The following is a 15394-nucleotide window of genomic DNA, read 5'->3' as shown; positions in this document are numbered from 1 at the left end:
ATGGTTTAATGCAGAGCTTGTGATGCTGACTTCAGGAGAGGGGATAGGATGGCACTAAAATCATCCAGGACTGAATTCTTCCGTGCAATCCGGAAGGCAAGGTGAGGATACGCACAGAAGGTCTACAGACAGCTGTGCAAAGCCGATGACGCAAGGCCCATGTGGCAAGGGATCAAGACTATTATGGATCACAAGGCAACCTTGCAAATTAAGGACAATGACCCTTACGGACAGACTGAATGGTTTTTTGAGAAAAGCAGGATGATGATAAAGAAAGCTCTATGTTCCCCTAATGAATGGGCCCCCCGGATGCCCGCAGCGGAGATGAGGAGAACCCTATCCAAGGTGAACCCACATAAGGCAGTGAGACCAGACAACATACCTGGTTGGGTACTGAAACTCTGTGCAGACCAATTGACAGAGGTCTTCACTGCCATCTTCAACACCTCACTGCAGCAGTCCATCATTCCTGCAGGGTTCAAGACAACCACCATCATCCCAGTACCCAAGAAAGTGACAACAACAGGCCTCAATGACTACTGCCCTATTGGCACTGACCTCCAATATTATGAAATGCTTCAAGCATCAAAGCACACCTCCCAAAGACACTGGGTCCATTTCAATTTGCCTATAGAAGAAATAGTTCCACATACAATCCTATAGTCTTGTCACTTCACTTCCTTCTGGCCCACCTGGAGAACAATGCCTCATACACCAGGCTGCTGTTCATTGACTTCAGCTTGGCATTTAATACAATCATTCACCAGAGGCTGGTGAAGCAGCTGTCCTCGCTGGGACTCAACACCCACGTCTGTAACAATCCTGGACTTCCCAATGAAAAGACTGTCCAGGTCGGTAGCAGAATATCTAGCACCATTACGCTGAGCACTGGCGCACATCAGGGCTATGTTCATGCCACTGACCTATGACTGCATTGCCAGATCCAGCTTTAACAGTGTCTTAAAGTTTAGAGATGACACAACAGTCAATCTCATCAGCAGCAATGATGAATCAAATAACAGAGAAGAGGTGGAAAATCGCACAAAATGGTGCACATCTGAGTCTCAATGTGTTCAAGACAAAGGAGATGATCGTGGACTTCAGGAGGATCAGGAATGACTGCCCTCCAATGCACATCAACAATTCTAGTAGAGAGAGTGGAGAGCACCAAGTTACTTGGAGTGACCTCTCGTGAACACTCAACATCTCCTAATTTGTCAGGAAGATACCACAGCAACTGCACTTCCGGAGAAGACTGAAGCGGGCAAGTCTACCGGCCACCATGTTGTCAACCTTCTACAGGAGCTCTATTAAGACTGTCCTGGCTGGCTGCATCGCAGTGTGGTGTAGTTACTGCAGAGAAATAGATTGGAGGTCAATCCACAGGACCATAAGAATGGCAGAGAGGATCACTGGTGGCTCCCTTCCCCCCACCCCCCCCCCCCGCCCCCAATATCAAAGTCATCTACCGGGATTGTTGACTGACGAGTGCACACTAAATCATTGAGGCCCTCTTCCACCCTGCACACAGCATCTTTCAGCTGCTCCTGTCGGAGAAGAGATACTGGAGTATCGGAGCCAGCAGCACCAGGCTGAGGAACAGCTTCCTCTCATGGGCAATGAGAATGCTGAGCGAGTAAAGGAACTGCTCTCACTAACCATTGGAGACTCTCATTGTACAAAACCATTGTTATTTATTTTATTTTTATAGCTATAATACTTGTCCCACATATGTATTATTTGTCTACATGTATGTTATGTCTGGTTATATGTTTGCATGTTTTTGCACCGAGGACCAAAGAACACTGTTTCACCGGGTTATACTTGTACAATCAGATGACAATAAACTTGGCTTGACTTGACCTGAACTTTGCTCTTCTCTGGTCAATCAACAGAGATGCATGTGTTTGGGGAAGAAGGGAATCACTATTTTTTTCAAATAGCTAGTTAAAGAGTGTTATAGGATGTTGGTAATAAATCATATAAGAGACTATTAGAGTAATTGAAGACTTGTTTAAAAAAAACTTGACACCTTCCTTTGACATATTGTCTATTGAGAGCTTCCTATCTTCTTGAAGCATAGTATGCAAATAGTTTTCAACATTTTCTTTCCACTCACATATCACTTTAAGTAATCCATATGCCATCAGAGCTCTGTGATTAGTAAGGGATTACTTAAGGTGGTATGTGAGTGGGGAAACAAGATTGAGAACCACTGCGGTAGATCCAATTGTTAGTGAAATATTTTGCTTGAGAAATATTGCCATTGGCCCATTTCCTCTGGAGTTATGAAACTGCACATAATGAGTCAAATAGGTACGATTAAAACAGTGGTTTTCCACTTACAGACCACTTTAAGCAATCCCTTACTAACCACAGAACACTAATGGCATAGGGAATACTTGGTCTGTGAGTGGTAAGAAAACATTTGAAAACCACTCCTGTAAAGTATTGGACCATTAAGCAGCAGAGAGGATCACTGGGGATTCCCCCCACCCCAACTCACCCATCAACATGATCGACTGGAATCATTGTCTGAAGAGGGCACACAAAATTGTTAAGGACCCCTATCACCCTGCATATGGCATCTTCAGCCACTCCCATTGGGAAAGAGAGAGAGAAATATCAGAGCCAGAACCACCAGACTGAGTGACAGGTTCTCTGAAGCAGACTCCTGAATGTCTGATGAACTGCTCATACAGTCCCTCTGTGAATCTACTCTTATTTCACAATATTTATTTACTTTTATATACATACCACATTTAAATTGCTTGATGTGCTAGATTGCTCTATCTATCTATATAAACACATTTGTGTGCATGTTTTTACACTAAAACCCGAAGAACACTGCTTTTCAGTACTTGATAGTACTTTACAGTTGTCTGATTAGAATGAACTTGAAAAGATTTGGCTTGAAATGTCGACCATTCTTTTTCTCCCACTGATGGTGCTTGACTGTTGAGTTCCTCAGAAGACTGTGTTTGACAATTCTTTGAACTAAGTTTCCTTCAAAGGAAACATAGCTCAGCTGGTATTATTTCATTTGGTTTTTTTTTTAGATCATGTACATCACTGGATTAATATTTTTCCTGTGAAGTCACTTGTGTGATTTTTGCTTTCACTTTGAAATGTAAAATTAACCCAACCAGCAATACTTTAAATTTAAATCAGCCCACTTGGTTTTAGTTTCATTTAGTCAGCTGCTTAAATTATTAAAGAAAATCTTAGAGTTAGTTAAACCAGATCATAAGATGTCTGTTGTGACGACTCTAATGGTCTATAAATAGATAATGATTTGGATCCTATATATTCCGCCATCGCTGAACCATAGATATCTATAAAGTAGTTTTATTTTAAAAATCGATAGTAAAACATTTTTAATGCATGTGAATAATAAATAACTGTTCCTACTTTGTTATGGAATACTCATATTTTGCTGTGAGTTGCCAATGGATGTAAAAAATGTCAAAAGGAATTGAGAAATTAACATCTGAATGTCATAATCCCAGTAAAATTACAGCTGTTTGGTTAGCAGTGGTTTAAAGTTGTCATACCATGTTCTGACATTTGCAACCATCTGAACGAAATGACCATTCTTCATATGAACTAAATCTGACTCGAGCAGAAAATGACCACGTTGATATCAAGAAGTTTGATCACATCCAATTATTGACCAAATTAATTCCACTCTCCAGTTCTTGGTTCCTAATGCCTTGTGAGCAGTCCTTATCTAAGTACTTTTAAAATGGAGACTTGTCTCTGCCACAACTATGCTTTCAAGCAATAACCTCTAGACCCCAACCATTTGTTGAATAAATTGTTTTACCTCCTTCTGAGGAAGTGAATTCATTTTCAACTATCCTCTTTGAAATTTTTCCCTCCAGTCAAACGTTTCTCTGTCTTGGTGGCTCATAATTTTATATTCTCAGTCTGTATTTTTCCAAAGGTAACAATCCCAGCCTAGATGATCTCTCCACATGAATATAATTACTCAGCTTCAGCATTAAAAAAATTGGTGCTATCAATCAACAATAACTTCCTGCAGGCTGCAGAGACCCCAAATATCTTTGAACTTTATTTACAGTCGCATTAAATTGTTCCTGTAATTTGGTGACCAGTGTTATGTCTGGTAGTGGTGTAAATCAGTTTTTCAGTACTTCTTCTGATACCAAAGGGTAGTGGAAAATGATCACTCCAGCATGCTTTCTTGGCCCTTGTACTCTACACCTTGTGTCCTATATAACTTCTAAACCACCTTAAGCACTGGTCCTGCTGCTGTATGGGATTTTTGAACATGTGGGTTCGAATCAAAAGTCCAGTTGTGTAATGGCAGAAAAATAATCTTTCTCTCAATGTGGCCAATGCCAAGGAGTTGATTGTGGAAGAGAAAGTCAAGGGATCATGCATCTGTTTTCATTGATAGGATGGTAGTGGAGAGGATTAGTACTGTCATGTTTCTGGGCATCCAGAAGACCTTGCCTATGGAGGAGGCATATCAATATCTCTGCTTTTTTTCTCAGCAGTATGAAGATTTTTGGCATGTGGTTGAAGGTAAGTGAATCCTTAGAAGGTAGTGATCATAATGTGATGGAATACATGTTAATACACCAGTGGAATAAAGTAGACCTCAGAGATATGAGAGAGGAAATGGCCAAAGTTGATTGGAAAGATCCTCTGGCTGAGAGGACGGCAGAGCAGCAAAGACTGGAGTTTCTGCAAGAAATAAGGAAGTGCAGGTCAAGTATATTCCAAAAAAGGAGGAATATTTAAATGGAAAAATGATGCAACTGTATCTGACAAGAGAAGTCAAAGCCAAAGTAAAAGCAAAGGAAAGGGTGTACGAGGAAGCAAAAATTAGTGGGAAGAGACGGGTCTGGGAAGCTTTAAAAAAAAATGTACAGAAGGTATCTAAGAAGGTAATTAGGAAGAAATAGCTGAACGTTGAAAGGGAGCTATCAAATAATATTAAAAGGATAGCAAAAAGTTTTTTTAAGGATATTAAGAGTTAAATAAAATAGACGAGAGTAGAGAGAGGACAGATAGAAAATATGTAATGGGATTCAAAGAGATGAAAGAGGAACTAAATGAGTATTTTGCATTAGATTTCACTGTGGAAGACATTAGCAGTACATCTGACTTTCAAGGGCATCATGGAAGAGAAGTGAGTGCAGTCATGATTGCCAGAGAGAAGGTGCTTGGGAAGCTGAATTGTTTAAGGGTATATCTGTCTCCTGGGTCAGATTGAATGCACCCTCAGATTCTGAAAGAATTGTGGAGTCTTCAAGAATCAATAGATTCTGGCATGGTTCCATAGGACTGGAAATTGCAAAGGTCACTCCGCGATTTTGAAAAAGGAAGGGATGTTGCAGACCTGTTAGCTTAACGTTGATGGTTGGGACTTTGTTGGAGTCTATTGTCAAGGATGATGTTAGAGAGTAATTTCATTTGCATGGGAGAGGCACGAAAATATAGGCCAAAGTCAGCAGGGTTTCCTCCAAGGGAAATCTTTGTTGATTCACCTACATTTTTTTCGAGGAATCCACAAGCAAGCTGGACGTAGAACATGGAGTAGACATTGTCTTTTTGCTTTTTCAAAATCCCTTTGATAAGATGCCACACATGAGGCTGCTTAAGAAGATGAGAGCCCTTGGAATTACATGAAAGATACTGGAAAGGGTAGAGCATTGGTTGAGGGGCAGGATACGGGGAGTAAGAATAAAGCGACCCTATTATTGTTGGCTACAGGTTACCAATGGGGTTCCACAGGGGTCATCATTGGGACAACTTTTTATGTTAGGATTGTGAAATAAATAGTGTTGTGGCTATAAGTTTGCAGATGATACAAAGATAGATGGAGGGACAAGTAATGATAAGGAAATGGAGAAGCTGGAGAGACAAATAGATTGGGAGAATGAGTAAAAAAGTGGCAAATGAAATACATGTAGGAAAGTGTATGGTCATGCACTTTGGTAGAAAGAATAAAAGGGCAGGCAACTATTTGGATGGAGAGGAACTTCAAAATTGAGTTGTGCAAAGAGACTTGAGAATCCTCATGCAGGATACCCTGAAGGTTAACCTCCAGGTTGAGTCGGTGGTGAAGAAGGCAAATGCAATGTTGGCATTCATTTCTGAAGGATTCGGACACAGGAGCAGGGATGTGATGTTGAGGCTTCATAAGGCACTGGGGAAGTACAGGATACAGTTTAGGGCTCCTAATTTAAGAAAGAAAGTGCTAGCATTGGAGAGGGTCCAAAGAAGATTCACAAGACTGATATCTGGAATGAAGGGATGAGCATATGAGAAATGCTTGAAGGGTCTTGGACTGTACTCCTTGTAGAATGAGGGGGACCTCATAGAATCATTTTGAATATTGAAAGAATAGATGTGGCAAAATTGTTTCCCATGGTTGGTGAGTCAAGGACGAAAGGACACAACTTCATGATTGAAGGGCGCTCATTTAAGACAGGTGCGGAGGAATTTCTTTAGCAGAGGGTGGTGAACCTATGGAATTTGCTACCATGGGCTGCAGTGGAGGCCAAGTTGTTGGGTGCATTTAAGGCAGAAATCGATGGGTATCTGAATAGTCAGAGTATGAAAGGTGATGGGGAGAAGGTAGGAGAGTGGGACTGAGTGGGAGAATAGATCAGCTCATGGTAGAATGGTGGAGAGGACTTGATGGGCCGAATGGCTGACTTCTGCTTTGATATCTTATGGTCCTATGGGATGATAGTGTCGACAAAAAAGACCATCATGATACATGCATCACTGATTAGACCGGTACTTCTGACACAGTCACAGATGATTTTCAATTGGTCACTTGCTTAAACACTTCTGTGGCCTTTTGGCTTTTATACCATTAATTCACAGGTATATGCACAGAATTCCAATATACTGTACATGTAATTGAGTGCAGATAAGAACAAGGCAATAAATTGGTTTTATGATGGACGATTAGCCTCCCCTGATGTCTGAAAGCATTCTGAACTTAACTATATTGTAATTTTGTTGGTCTTTGGAGATTTGATACTGGAAGCAGAAGCCAGAGCTCCATTTTGGCATCTGGGAATATTAGGAGTCAGTACAGAATTAACTGTTGTGGGAACGCACATGTGCACGTGATGTTGTATACATGGAGTTACATTGCATGGGGTCTTTCAATTTGGCACTATCTTGGCATGAATAAAGATGCTTCCAGCTTCTCTCAAGTGATGTTATTTTCAAAGGGAAAATGCATGACATTAATCTGGTGCAATATGAAAGAGCTGGTCAATTGTGCTGTCAAACCTCATCTGACGAAATGCTTTCAAGAACAGGAAAATTGGCACTCTGATGTATGATCACATTAGAAACATTTAACCGACTGAGTGAAATGCTTTCATAATAAATAGTTAACAATCGTACATGACACAGTCAAAGAGGATAGATATTACACTGAGCAATTGCTCAGCAAAAGGAGGGGTAAGGTGCTCCTTCCGTCCAATAGCCTGCAGGTCACCCTTGGGCAAGGTGTTGGACCTGTTGAGCCTACCAATCAGGTTCACATGAAGCCACGGATTGCAGATGATGGATGATTTTTTGCTCAGCAAAAGGAGGGGTAAGGTGCTCCTTCCGTCCAATAGCCTGCAGGTCACCCTTGGGCAAGGTGTTGGACCTGTTTAGCCTCCCAATCAGGGTCACATGAAGCCACGGATTGCAGATGATGGATGATTTTTTGCTCAGCAAAAGGAGGGGTAAGGTGCTCCTTCCGTCCAATAGCCTGCAGGTCACCCTTGGGCAAGGTGTTGGACCTGTTGAGCCTACCAATCAGGTTCACATGAAGCCACGGATTGCAGATGATGGATGATTTTTTGCTCAGCAAAAGGAGGGGTAAGGTGCTCCTTCCGTCCAATAGCCTGCAGGTCACCCTTGGGCAAGGTGTTGGACCTGTTTAGCCTCCCAATCAGGGTCACATGAAGCCACGGATTGCAGATGATGGATGATTTTTACAAGCAGATTCTACAAATTGGAATTTATAGTTGTGAAACTAAAACTAGCAGATGAATCTGCTGATCACTGGCCAGGGTGACCCATCCAGTACGGACACTGTAACTGAAGAAGGCAACGGGAAACCACTTCAGTATTTTTCCCTTGTATAATTGTGAACTCAACATCGACTATGGTCTCAGCTCAAAGATGGAACCTTCACCAAAGGAGAACAGGAGTGGAAACAACTACAATTTGGAGGGTCAGAGATTGTGGTGGATGGAGAGACATGATCACCCATGCCGAACGATGATAACTGCACTCTAATCTTTTCCTGGAAAAAAAAATGAAGATCACAAGAAGTGATTATATGATTACGAACCAAACTGAGCAATTACATAAATAGTTAAAGCCAAATTAAATTAGACATCATAATGTCACAAGTGCCATATTGATAAATTATTATTACTTTGATGAGATTAATTTACAACTGTTTATTTTTGTCTGCCAATTTGGATTGCTTTGAGGAAAAATAATTGAAACACGACAGACCTATAAATACCAGATTTGATTTGCAATCTCTTTAAATGGAATAAAGCACAATTCTAGTATTCCAAGTAACATTGCCTTCCACTGTTTTCCACAGTTACAAGTCGTGTATCATGTGAATTCTCCACTTGATGATGTGGGTGCAGAGTGGTTCATGCTTTTCACATCATTGGTCCTACCAACACACAGCTAAAAGCTGGTCAGATCACAAAATCTCCTAGTTATACCTGCCACAATTCCTCATGATGTACCTTACCACCATTGTGAGGTTTCCCCAAGATTTATGGAGAGGTGAAGCATAGAAACACATTCTTTGGCCCAACGAGTCCACACGTGACATCAGCCATCCATTTTAAACGAATCCTGCATTCATCCCATTTTTTTATTCTTCCCACTTTCTTTTCAACTCCCCCTGGATTCTATCACTCATTTATACATGAGGGCCAACTTGCAATGGTCTACCTACCCCAATGTCTTTAGTAAATGAGAGGAAACCTACCCGGTCACAAGCTCCACTCAGACAGCATCCGAGAACCGTCGTCTGTAGCCCTGAGCTGCATTGGCTTCAGGTGCAGGGTCTGATGAGGTAATTTTCCAGGGTTCAACCTGCTCTATAGCTATTGATAATTGTGTGACTGTCAACTGTTTCAGCTCTGGTCAAAGTAGACACTCAGAATGTAGATTGTGTGGTGTTTGGCAATGGCGATGTCATTGAATGTGATTAAACCATTGGATGGTTTAACGATTTCAATTTGGAGAGGGTCATTGGAAATTACTTGCCATGTATCAGCTCATACCCACACACGTTGTCAAATCCTTAATTTGACGAGGAGTTGCAAATATAATTTAATATCTTTATCAAATGCATCTTTTGATACCGAAGCTGTAATTGATGTGACGAATCGTGGACAACTATTGTACCAATGATGCTATTTATTTAATTTCAAGCAACATTGGAGACACTTCAAATTAAGAGGCAATTTGGAACCATTTCTGGAAAGGCATAGAATTCCACGTTGTTAGGTCTGCTTTGTTCATGAATGAGTGAGACAAACACCAGGCTGAGTCGAAATCAGGGTTCTTTGTTCTTTATTACCGGATTGTAACACTTGCGACTAACCATGTTAGTCGGAGAATGCATTCTGCCGTTATCAGCAAAATGGTGATTTTTTATACCCTTGGATATGTGCTTAGAACATCATCATATCATTACTTGTCCAATGACTAAAACTGTTGCTATCCTTTCCCTGCTAGCTTCCTGCCTCTCAATCCATCAATATCTCTCTTATCTTGTAAGTACAAGGATGCATTCACATCTTGTTACTGCCCCGTACATTCCCATCTCATGATGTTTTACCTAACAGGAGTACAAGGACACCTCCCCTTCTTGTTACAGCCTTGTACAGGGTAACTCCCTACACATTCCCATCTCATGATGTTTTACCTTACAACGTATACAAGCATATATGTATACGTGCAACTGTGTTCTGTCAGTAGCCAAAAAAACCTCTTGTAAGGCACAGCCAAAATTTTATGCCTATTTGCTGAAGCAGATTGTTGAGTAGATGCCCTTGTATAGTAATTTCCTTTTGATGTTTAGCTTTGTATTGTGGGCGCATTTAGCAAGTGTTTATAACATGATCACTTCAAAGCTCAACATGGATATCAGTAATCCTGGACATCAAATCTGTTATGAAAGTACATCTTGTTGCTTGGTAACTTGAGGGCTACATGAGACAACAATGCAGCTTTAACTAAATGAAGCAATTGTGATTTCACCTTCACCAATAATACCACAGTGTTGGCGTAAATCAGTTGGAGCTGAAAGGGATTCAACTAATGGAAATTTAATTGCAAATAAGTAATTTCTAATGATCACTACCCCATGGCAAAAATGTGGACCGAATGCTTCTCAGTGTAAATATTATGTTAAATATAATGAACAAAGGAAAATCATATGTTCAGGGGAGTTGAAAATCTGAATCCAATTTTGAGGGTAGTTCAATGCAAGATTGGCTGGGTCTAATTCCTGGAATGCTCAGGCAACAGGATGTGGGAGTACCTTTTCCAGTAAGATTTCAGCACCTACTTCTCAAAGAGCATTAGGGATAAGCAATTAATATTGGCCTCACCAGAGCCACCACATCCTGAAAAAATAAGAATTTAAAGGAGAGTTAAATGCAAGTGACGGAGCAGGAGATGCATTTCACACTGATGCAGGACTTAATAAACGAAGAGTAAAAAAATTAGTAGATTAGCACGGCACGCCACTTTTTCCTTTCAGTCAGGTTATTATTAATAAATGATCCCGTTCCATGTCTAACTTTTCCCCTAAATTTACTTCACTTTTCTTTTTTCTCTTTGGCTTGGCTTCTCGGACGAAGATTTATGGAGGGGGTAAAAAGTCCACGTCAGCTGCAGGCTCGTTTGTGGCTGACAAGTCCGATGCGGGACAGGCAGACACGGTTGCAGCGGTTGCAGGGGAAAATTGGTTGGTTGGGGTTGGGTGTTGGGTTTTTCCTCCTTTGCCTTTTGTCAGTGAGGTGGGCTCTGCGGTCTTCTTCAAAGGAGGTTGCTGCCCGCCGAACTGTGAGGCACCAAGATGCACGATTTGAGGCGTTATCAGCCCACTGGCGGTGGTCAATGTGGCAGGCACCAAGAGATTTCTTTAGGCAGTCCTTGTACCTTTTCTTTGGTGCACCTCTGTCACGGTGGCCAGTGGAGAGCTCGCCATATAACACGATCTTGGGAAGGCGATGGTCCTCCATTCTGGAGACGTGACCCATCCAGCGCAGCTGGATATATTTACTTCACTAAATATATTAAAACACAGATTTAAAATTAATGCTGTATTTTTTGTCGTGTCAATATGAAAGTGTTCCTTTTTATGAACCGTCCTCTTCATGCAGAAGCTTTTTTGGAAACATCACTCCTGAAGGGCCTGGCTCTATTCTAGTACAAGACTCCCCAGCCGGTGAAAATTGTCTTCCGTTTTCCTTAACGTTTGGGAATTCAAAAGCAAATTGCATGGAAACATCTAAATTGCAGAGATTGCAAGCTTGATTTATATAATCGGTCCTTCTAATGTAACCTCAGTGTCCAAGGATCATTTTGCTAAATCTATATTGCAGTCTCATATAATATCTGCTTATGGATGTGTAGAGAATTATTCACTCAGCCCAGGGCTTTATATTGATACATATAAATTCTATTTACTTATATTCTAGCACTCTGGATACAAATGCTTTTATTTAATTAAGTTTTGTGATTATTTTCTGCAAACATTGAAGGTGCTTTAAGGTTTTCATAATTTATAAAGAATCCTTTCTAACCGCTCTATGTCTGTGGAGAAGTTCACATTGACCTATTTGGCACAATTCTGACAATTTGCTTAATCTATTGACACCAATTTGCAATTTAATGTTTCAATGGCTAAGTATTGATAATATGACATCCCATCCTTATTTTGCCATTTATAAATAGTTGTAGGATGTATGGGTCATATCCCGCATTTTATTTCTACTATGCTTTTTCAGATGCTCAGCCAGTTTTCTTGGTGGGTACATAATTTGCTTTGACATTGTCTCTTATCAAATGCTTTATCTGATGTTCATTTTTATGAGCTCCATAAATATTTCCCCATACACAACTTTAGTCACCTCTTGAAAGAAATAAAATTTAAAATAAGTAAGAGCTTTGAAGCTACATTTCAAAATACAAGATTACATGAAAAATGTTTCAAGATGGTTTTGAGGTTGGGAAGGGCACAACACAAAAGCAAATACCCCAGAATTAATCCCTCCCAAACACAATTAATTCTTGTTTAGAATCATAGAACCCTACAGCACAGAAAACAGGCCATTCGGCCCTTCTAGTCTGTGCCAAAACATCATTCCGCTAGTCCCACTGACCTATGCCCATTCCATAACCCTACAGATCTCTCCTATCCGTGTATCTATCCAATTTATTCTTAAAACATAAATGAACCCACATTTACCACATCAGATGGCAGCTCGTTCCACCCTCCCACTACTCTGAGTGAAGAAGTTCCCCCTAAACCTTTCCTCTTTCACCCTAAAGCCATGTCCTCTTGCATTTATCTTTCCTAATCTAAGTGGAAAGAGCCTTCTAGCATTTACCCTGTCTATACCCCTCATAATTTTGTAAACCTCTATCAAATTTCCCCTCATTCTTCTACGCTCCAAGGAATAAAGGTCTAACCTCTTTAATCTTCCCATATAACTCAACTCCTGAAGACCTGGCAACATCCTAGTAAATCTTCTCTGCACTCTTTCAATCTTACTTACATCCTTCCTGTAGTTTGGTAACCAGAACTGGAAACAATACTCTAAATTTGGCCTCACCAATGTCTTGTACAACCTCACCCTAACATCCCAACTCCTGTACTCAATGCTTTGATTTATGAAGGTCAAGATACCAAAAGCTTTCTTCACAATCCTGTCTACCTGCAGCGCGTCGTTCAGGGAATTATGTATCTGTATTCCCAGATTCCTTTAGTCCTTCTGCACTTCTCAGTGTCCTGCCATTTACTGTGCACGTCCTACCTTGGTTTGTTCTTTTAAAATGCAGCACCTCACACTTTTCTGCATTAAATCCCATTTGCCATTTTTTGGCCTATTCTTCCAGTTGGTCCAGATACCTCTACAAGTTTTGAAAGCTTTCTTCGCTGTCCACAACACCTCCCATCATAGTGTCATCAGCGAACTTGCTCATCCATTTTAACACATTATCATCCAGATAATTGATATAGACAACCAGCATCAATGGGCCCAGCACAGATCCCTGAGGCACACCAATCATCACAGGCCTCCTGTCTGAGAAGCAATCATCCACTACCACTCTCTGATTTCTCCCATTCCGCCAATTTTGAATCCAGATAACAACCTCTCCATGGATACCTTGTGTCAATCTTCTGAACTAATTTCCCATGTGGGACCTTGTCAAAGGCCTCACTAAAGTTCACGTAGACAACATCTACTCTTGTAATCTCCTCAAAAAAACTCCCAGATTTGTTAAACACGATCTACCATGGATAAAGCCATGCTCTCTATCCATAATCAGCACTTGCCTGTCCAAATAATTGTATACCCGATCTCTCAGAACACCCTCCAATAATTTACCTTCTCACCATACTGTAATTTCCCACTTTATTTTTAGAGCCTTTTGTAAACAACAGAACAACATGAGCTACCCTCCAATCATCTGACAATATTTCTGCCTGGACCCTGCATTTTCTACACTAGTCTCCCTCAAGCTCTGAGGGAATATCATGTCAGGCCCGAGAGATTTATCTTCATTTATTCACTGTAAGGCAGCAAGAACCCCCTCTTTAATCTCTGTATGTCCCACGATCCGACTGCTTGTCTCCCTTATACACTACCAGTTTCCTGAGTAAATATTGATGCAAAAAAAAAAAAAAAATTGGTTAAGATCTCCCCATCTCGTGAGGTTCCACACATAGACGACCACTCTGATCTTCTAAGGGACCAATTTTGTCCCTCACTATCCTTTTACTCTTCACATACTTGTAGAAACCCTTCAGGTTTACCTTCACATTATCTGCCAAAGCAACCTCATGTTTTCCTTTTCCTTCTTAAGTATTTTCTTACATTTTCTATATTCTTCTATACCTCATTTTCTCCTTGTTGCCTATACCTGCTATACACCTCTCTCATCTTCTTAACCAGATCACCAGTATCCCCTGAAAACCAGGGTTCCCTCTGCCTGTTAATCTTGCCCTTGATCCTGACAGGAACGTGCAAACTCCTGTACTCTCAAAATTTCGCCTTAGAAGGCCTTCCACTTTTACTGTGTTGAATTATTAAGATTTATTGGTCTGATAGATAATACAAGTAAGAATTTAATTTCACCTTGCATTGCACTAATATACAGTATTTAAAATTTTACATTTACATTTTAAATTTAATTTTAAAAAATGTAGACATACAGCACGATAACACGAGCCCTTGCCACCCAATTACACTCAATTGACCTACAACCCTCGGTACATTTTGGAGGGTGGGAGGAAACAGGAGCCCTTGGGGAAAACCCATGCAGACACGGGGAGAATGTACAAACTCCTTAGACAGCCACGGGATTTGAATCCTGGTCCTGATTGTTGGCGCTGTAACAGCGTTGCACTAACCGCGACACTAACCATAATTCAACAATCTTGTGCACTTTCAATAAATAGCAAAAAGCCCAAAATATTAGCATGCAGATTAATAAATATTTCACATTGGGCAAGAAATAATTAAAAAAAATTTTTTTGAACTCTACTGAGATTATGAATACATCCGTAAGTGATTGGACCGAATTGTCTGGATAGTTTGAATGTGTAGATGATGACATGAGACAATAAGGGTGCATGCTTAGCATGGCAGTTAGCGCAATCCTATTACAGCACCAGCGACCCGGGTTCGAAACAGGCTCTGTCTGTAAGGAGTTTGTATATTTGCTACACGGCTGCGTGGGTTTTCTCATACTTCTCAAAAACGTACGAGGGTTGTAGGTTAATTGGGGTACTTGAGTGGCATGGGCTTGTGTGCTGTATGTCTAAATTTAATTAATATTTGAAAACATTGATTGAATCCATCAAAAATATTCAGTTAAGATTAAAACTTGTGCCCAGAATTATACTAAAAAGAGTTTGAAGAGCACGATGGAAGACCCTAACGTGGATAAAAGAATAAAACAAACAAAAGTTTAGAGGAGAGAAGTATTCATCAGTGCATAAAAAGCTTCTGACAAACTTTTCAAGTTTCCCTAATTCTACTTCATGAAGTTTGGTTTTCTTTTGGTAGTGCCACTTTAAATTCATTTGTCTAATCTGTCTATTTAAAAAAAAATTTGATTATGTTTA

At 40.5% G+C, this 15394-nt stretch overlaps 1 protein-coding gene across 6 annotated transcripts in view; it reads left to right on the top strand.

Annotated features, from left to right (window-relative positions):
• LOC138744158 (microtubule-associated protein futsch-like) overlaps positions 1-15394 on the top strand; it is a 210573-nt gene that overhangs the window by 19490 nt on the left and 175689 nt on the right. The gene's annotated exons all lie outside the window — the stretch shown is intronic.

The sequence above is a fragment of the Narcine bancroftii genome, chromosome 10, assembly GCF_036971445.1.
Source record: "Narcine bancroftii isolate sNarBan1 chromosome 10, sNarBan1.hap1, whole genome shotgun sequence".
Taxonomy (NCBI): domain Eukaryota; kingdom Metazoa; phylum Chordata; class Chondrichthyes; order Torpediniformes; family Narcinidae; genus Narcine; species Narcine bancroftii.
This window is presented reverse-complemented; position numbering and strand designations above follow the sequence as displayed.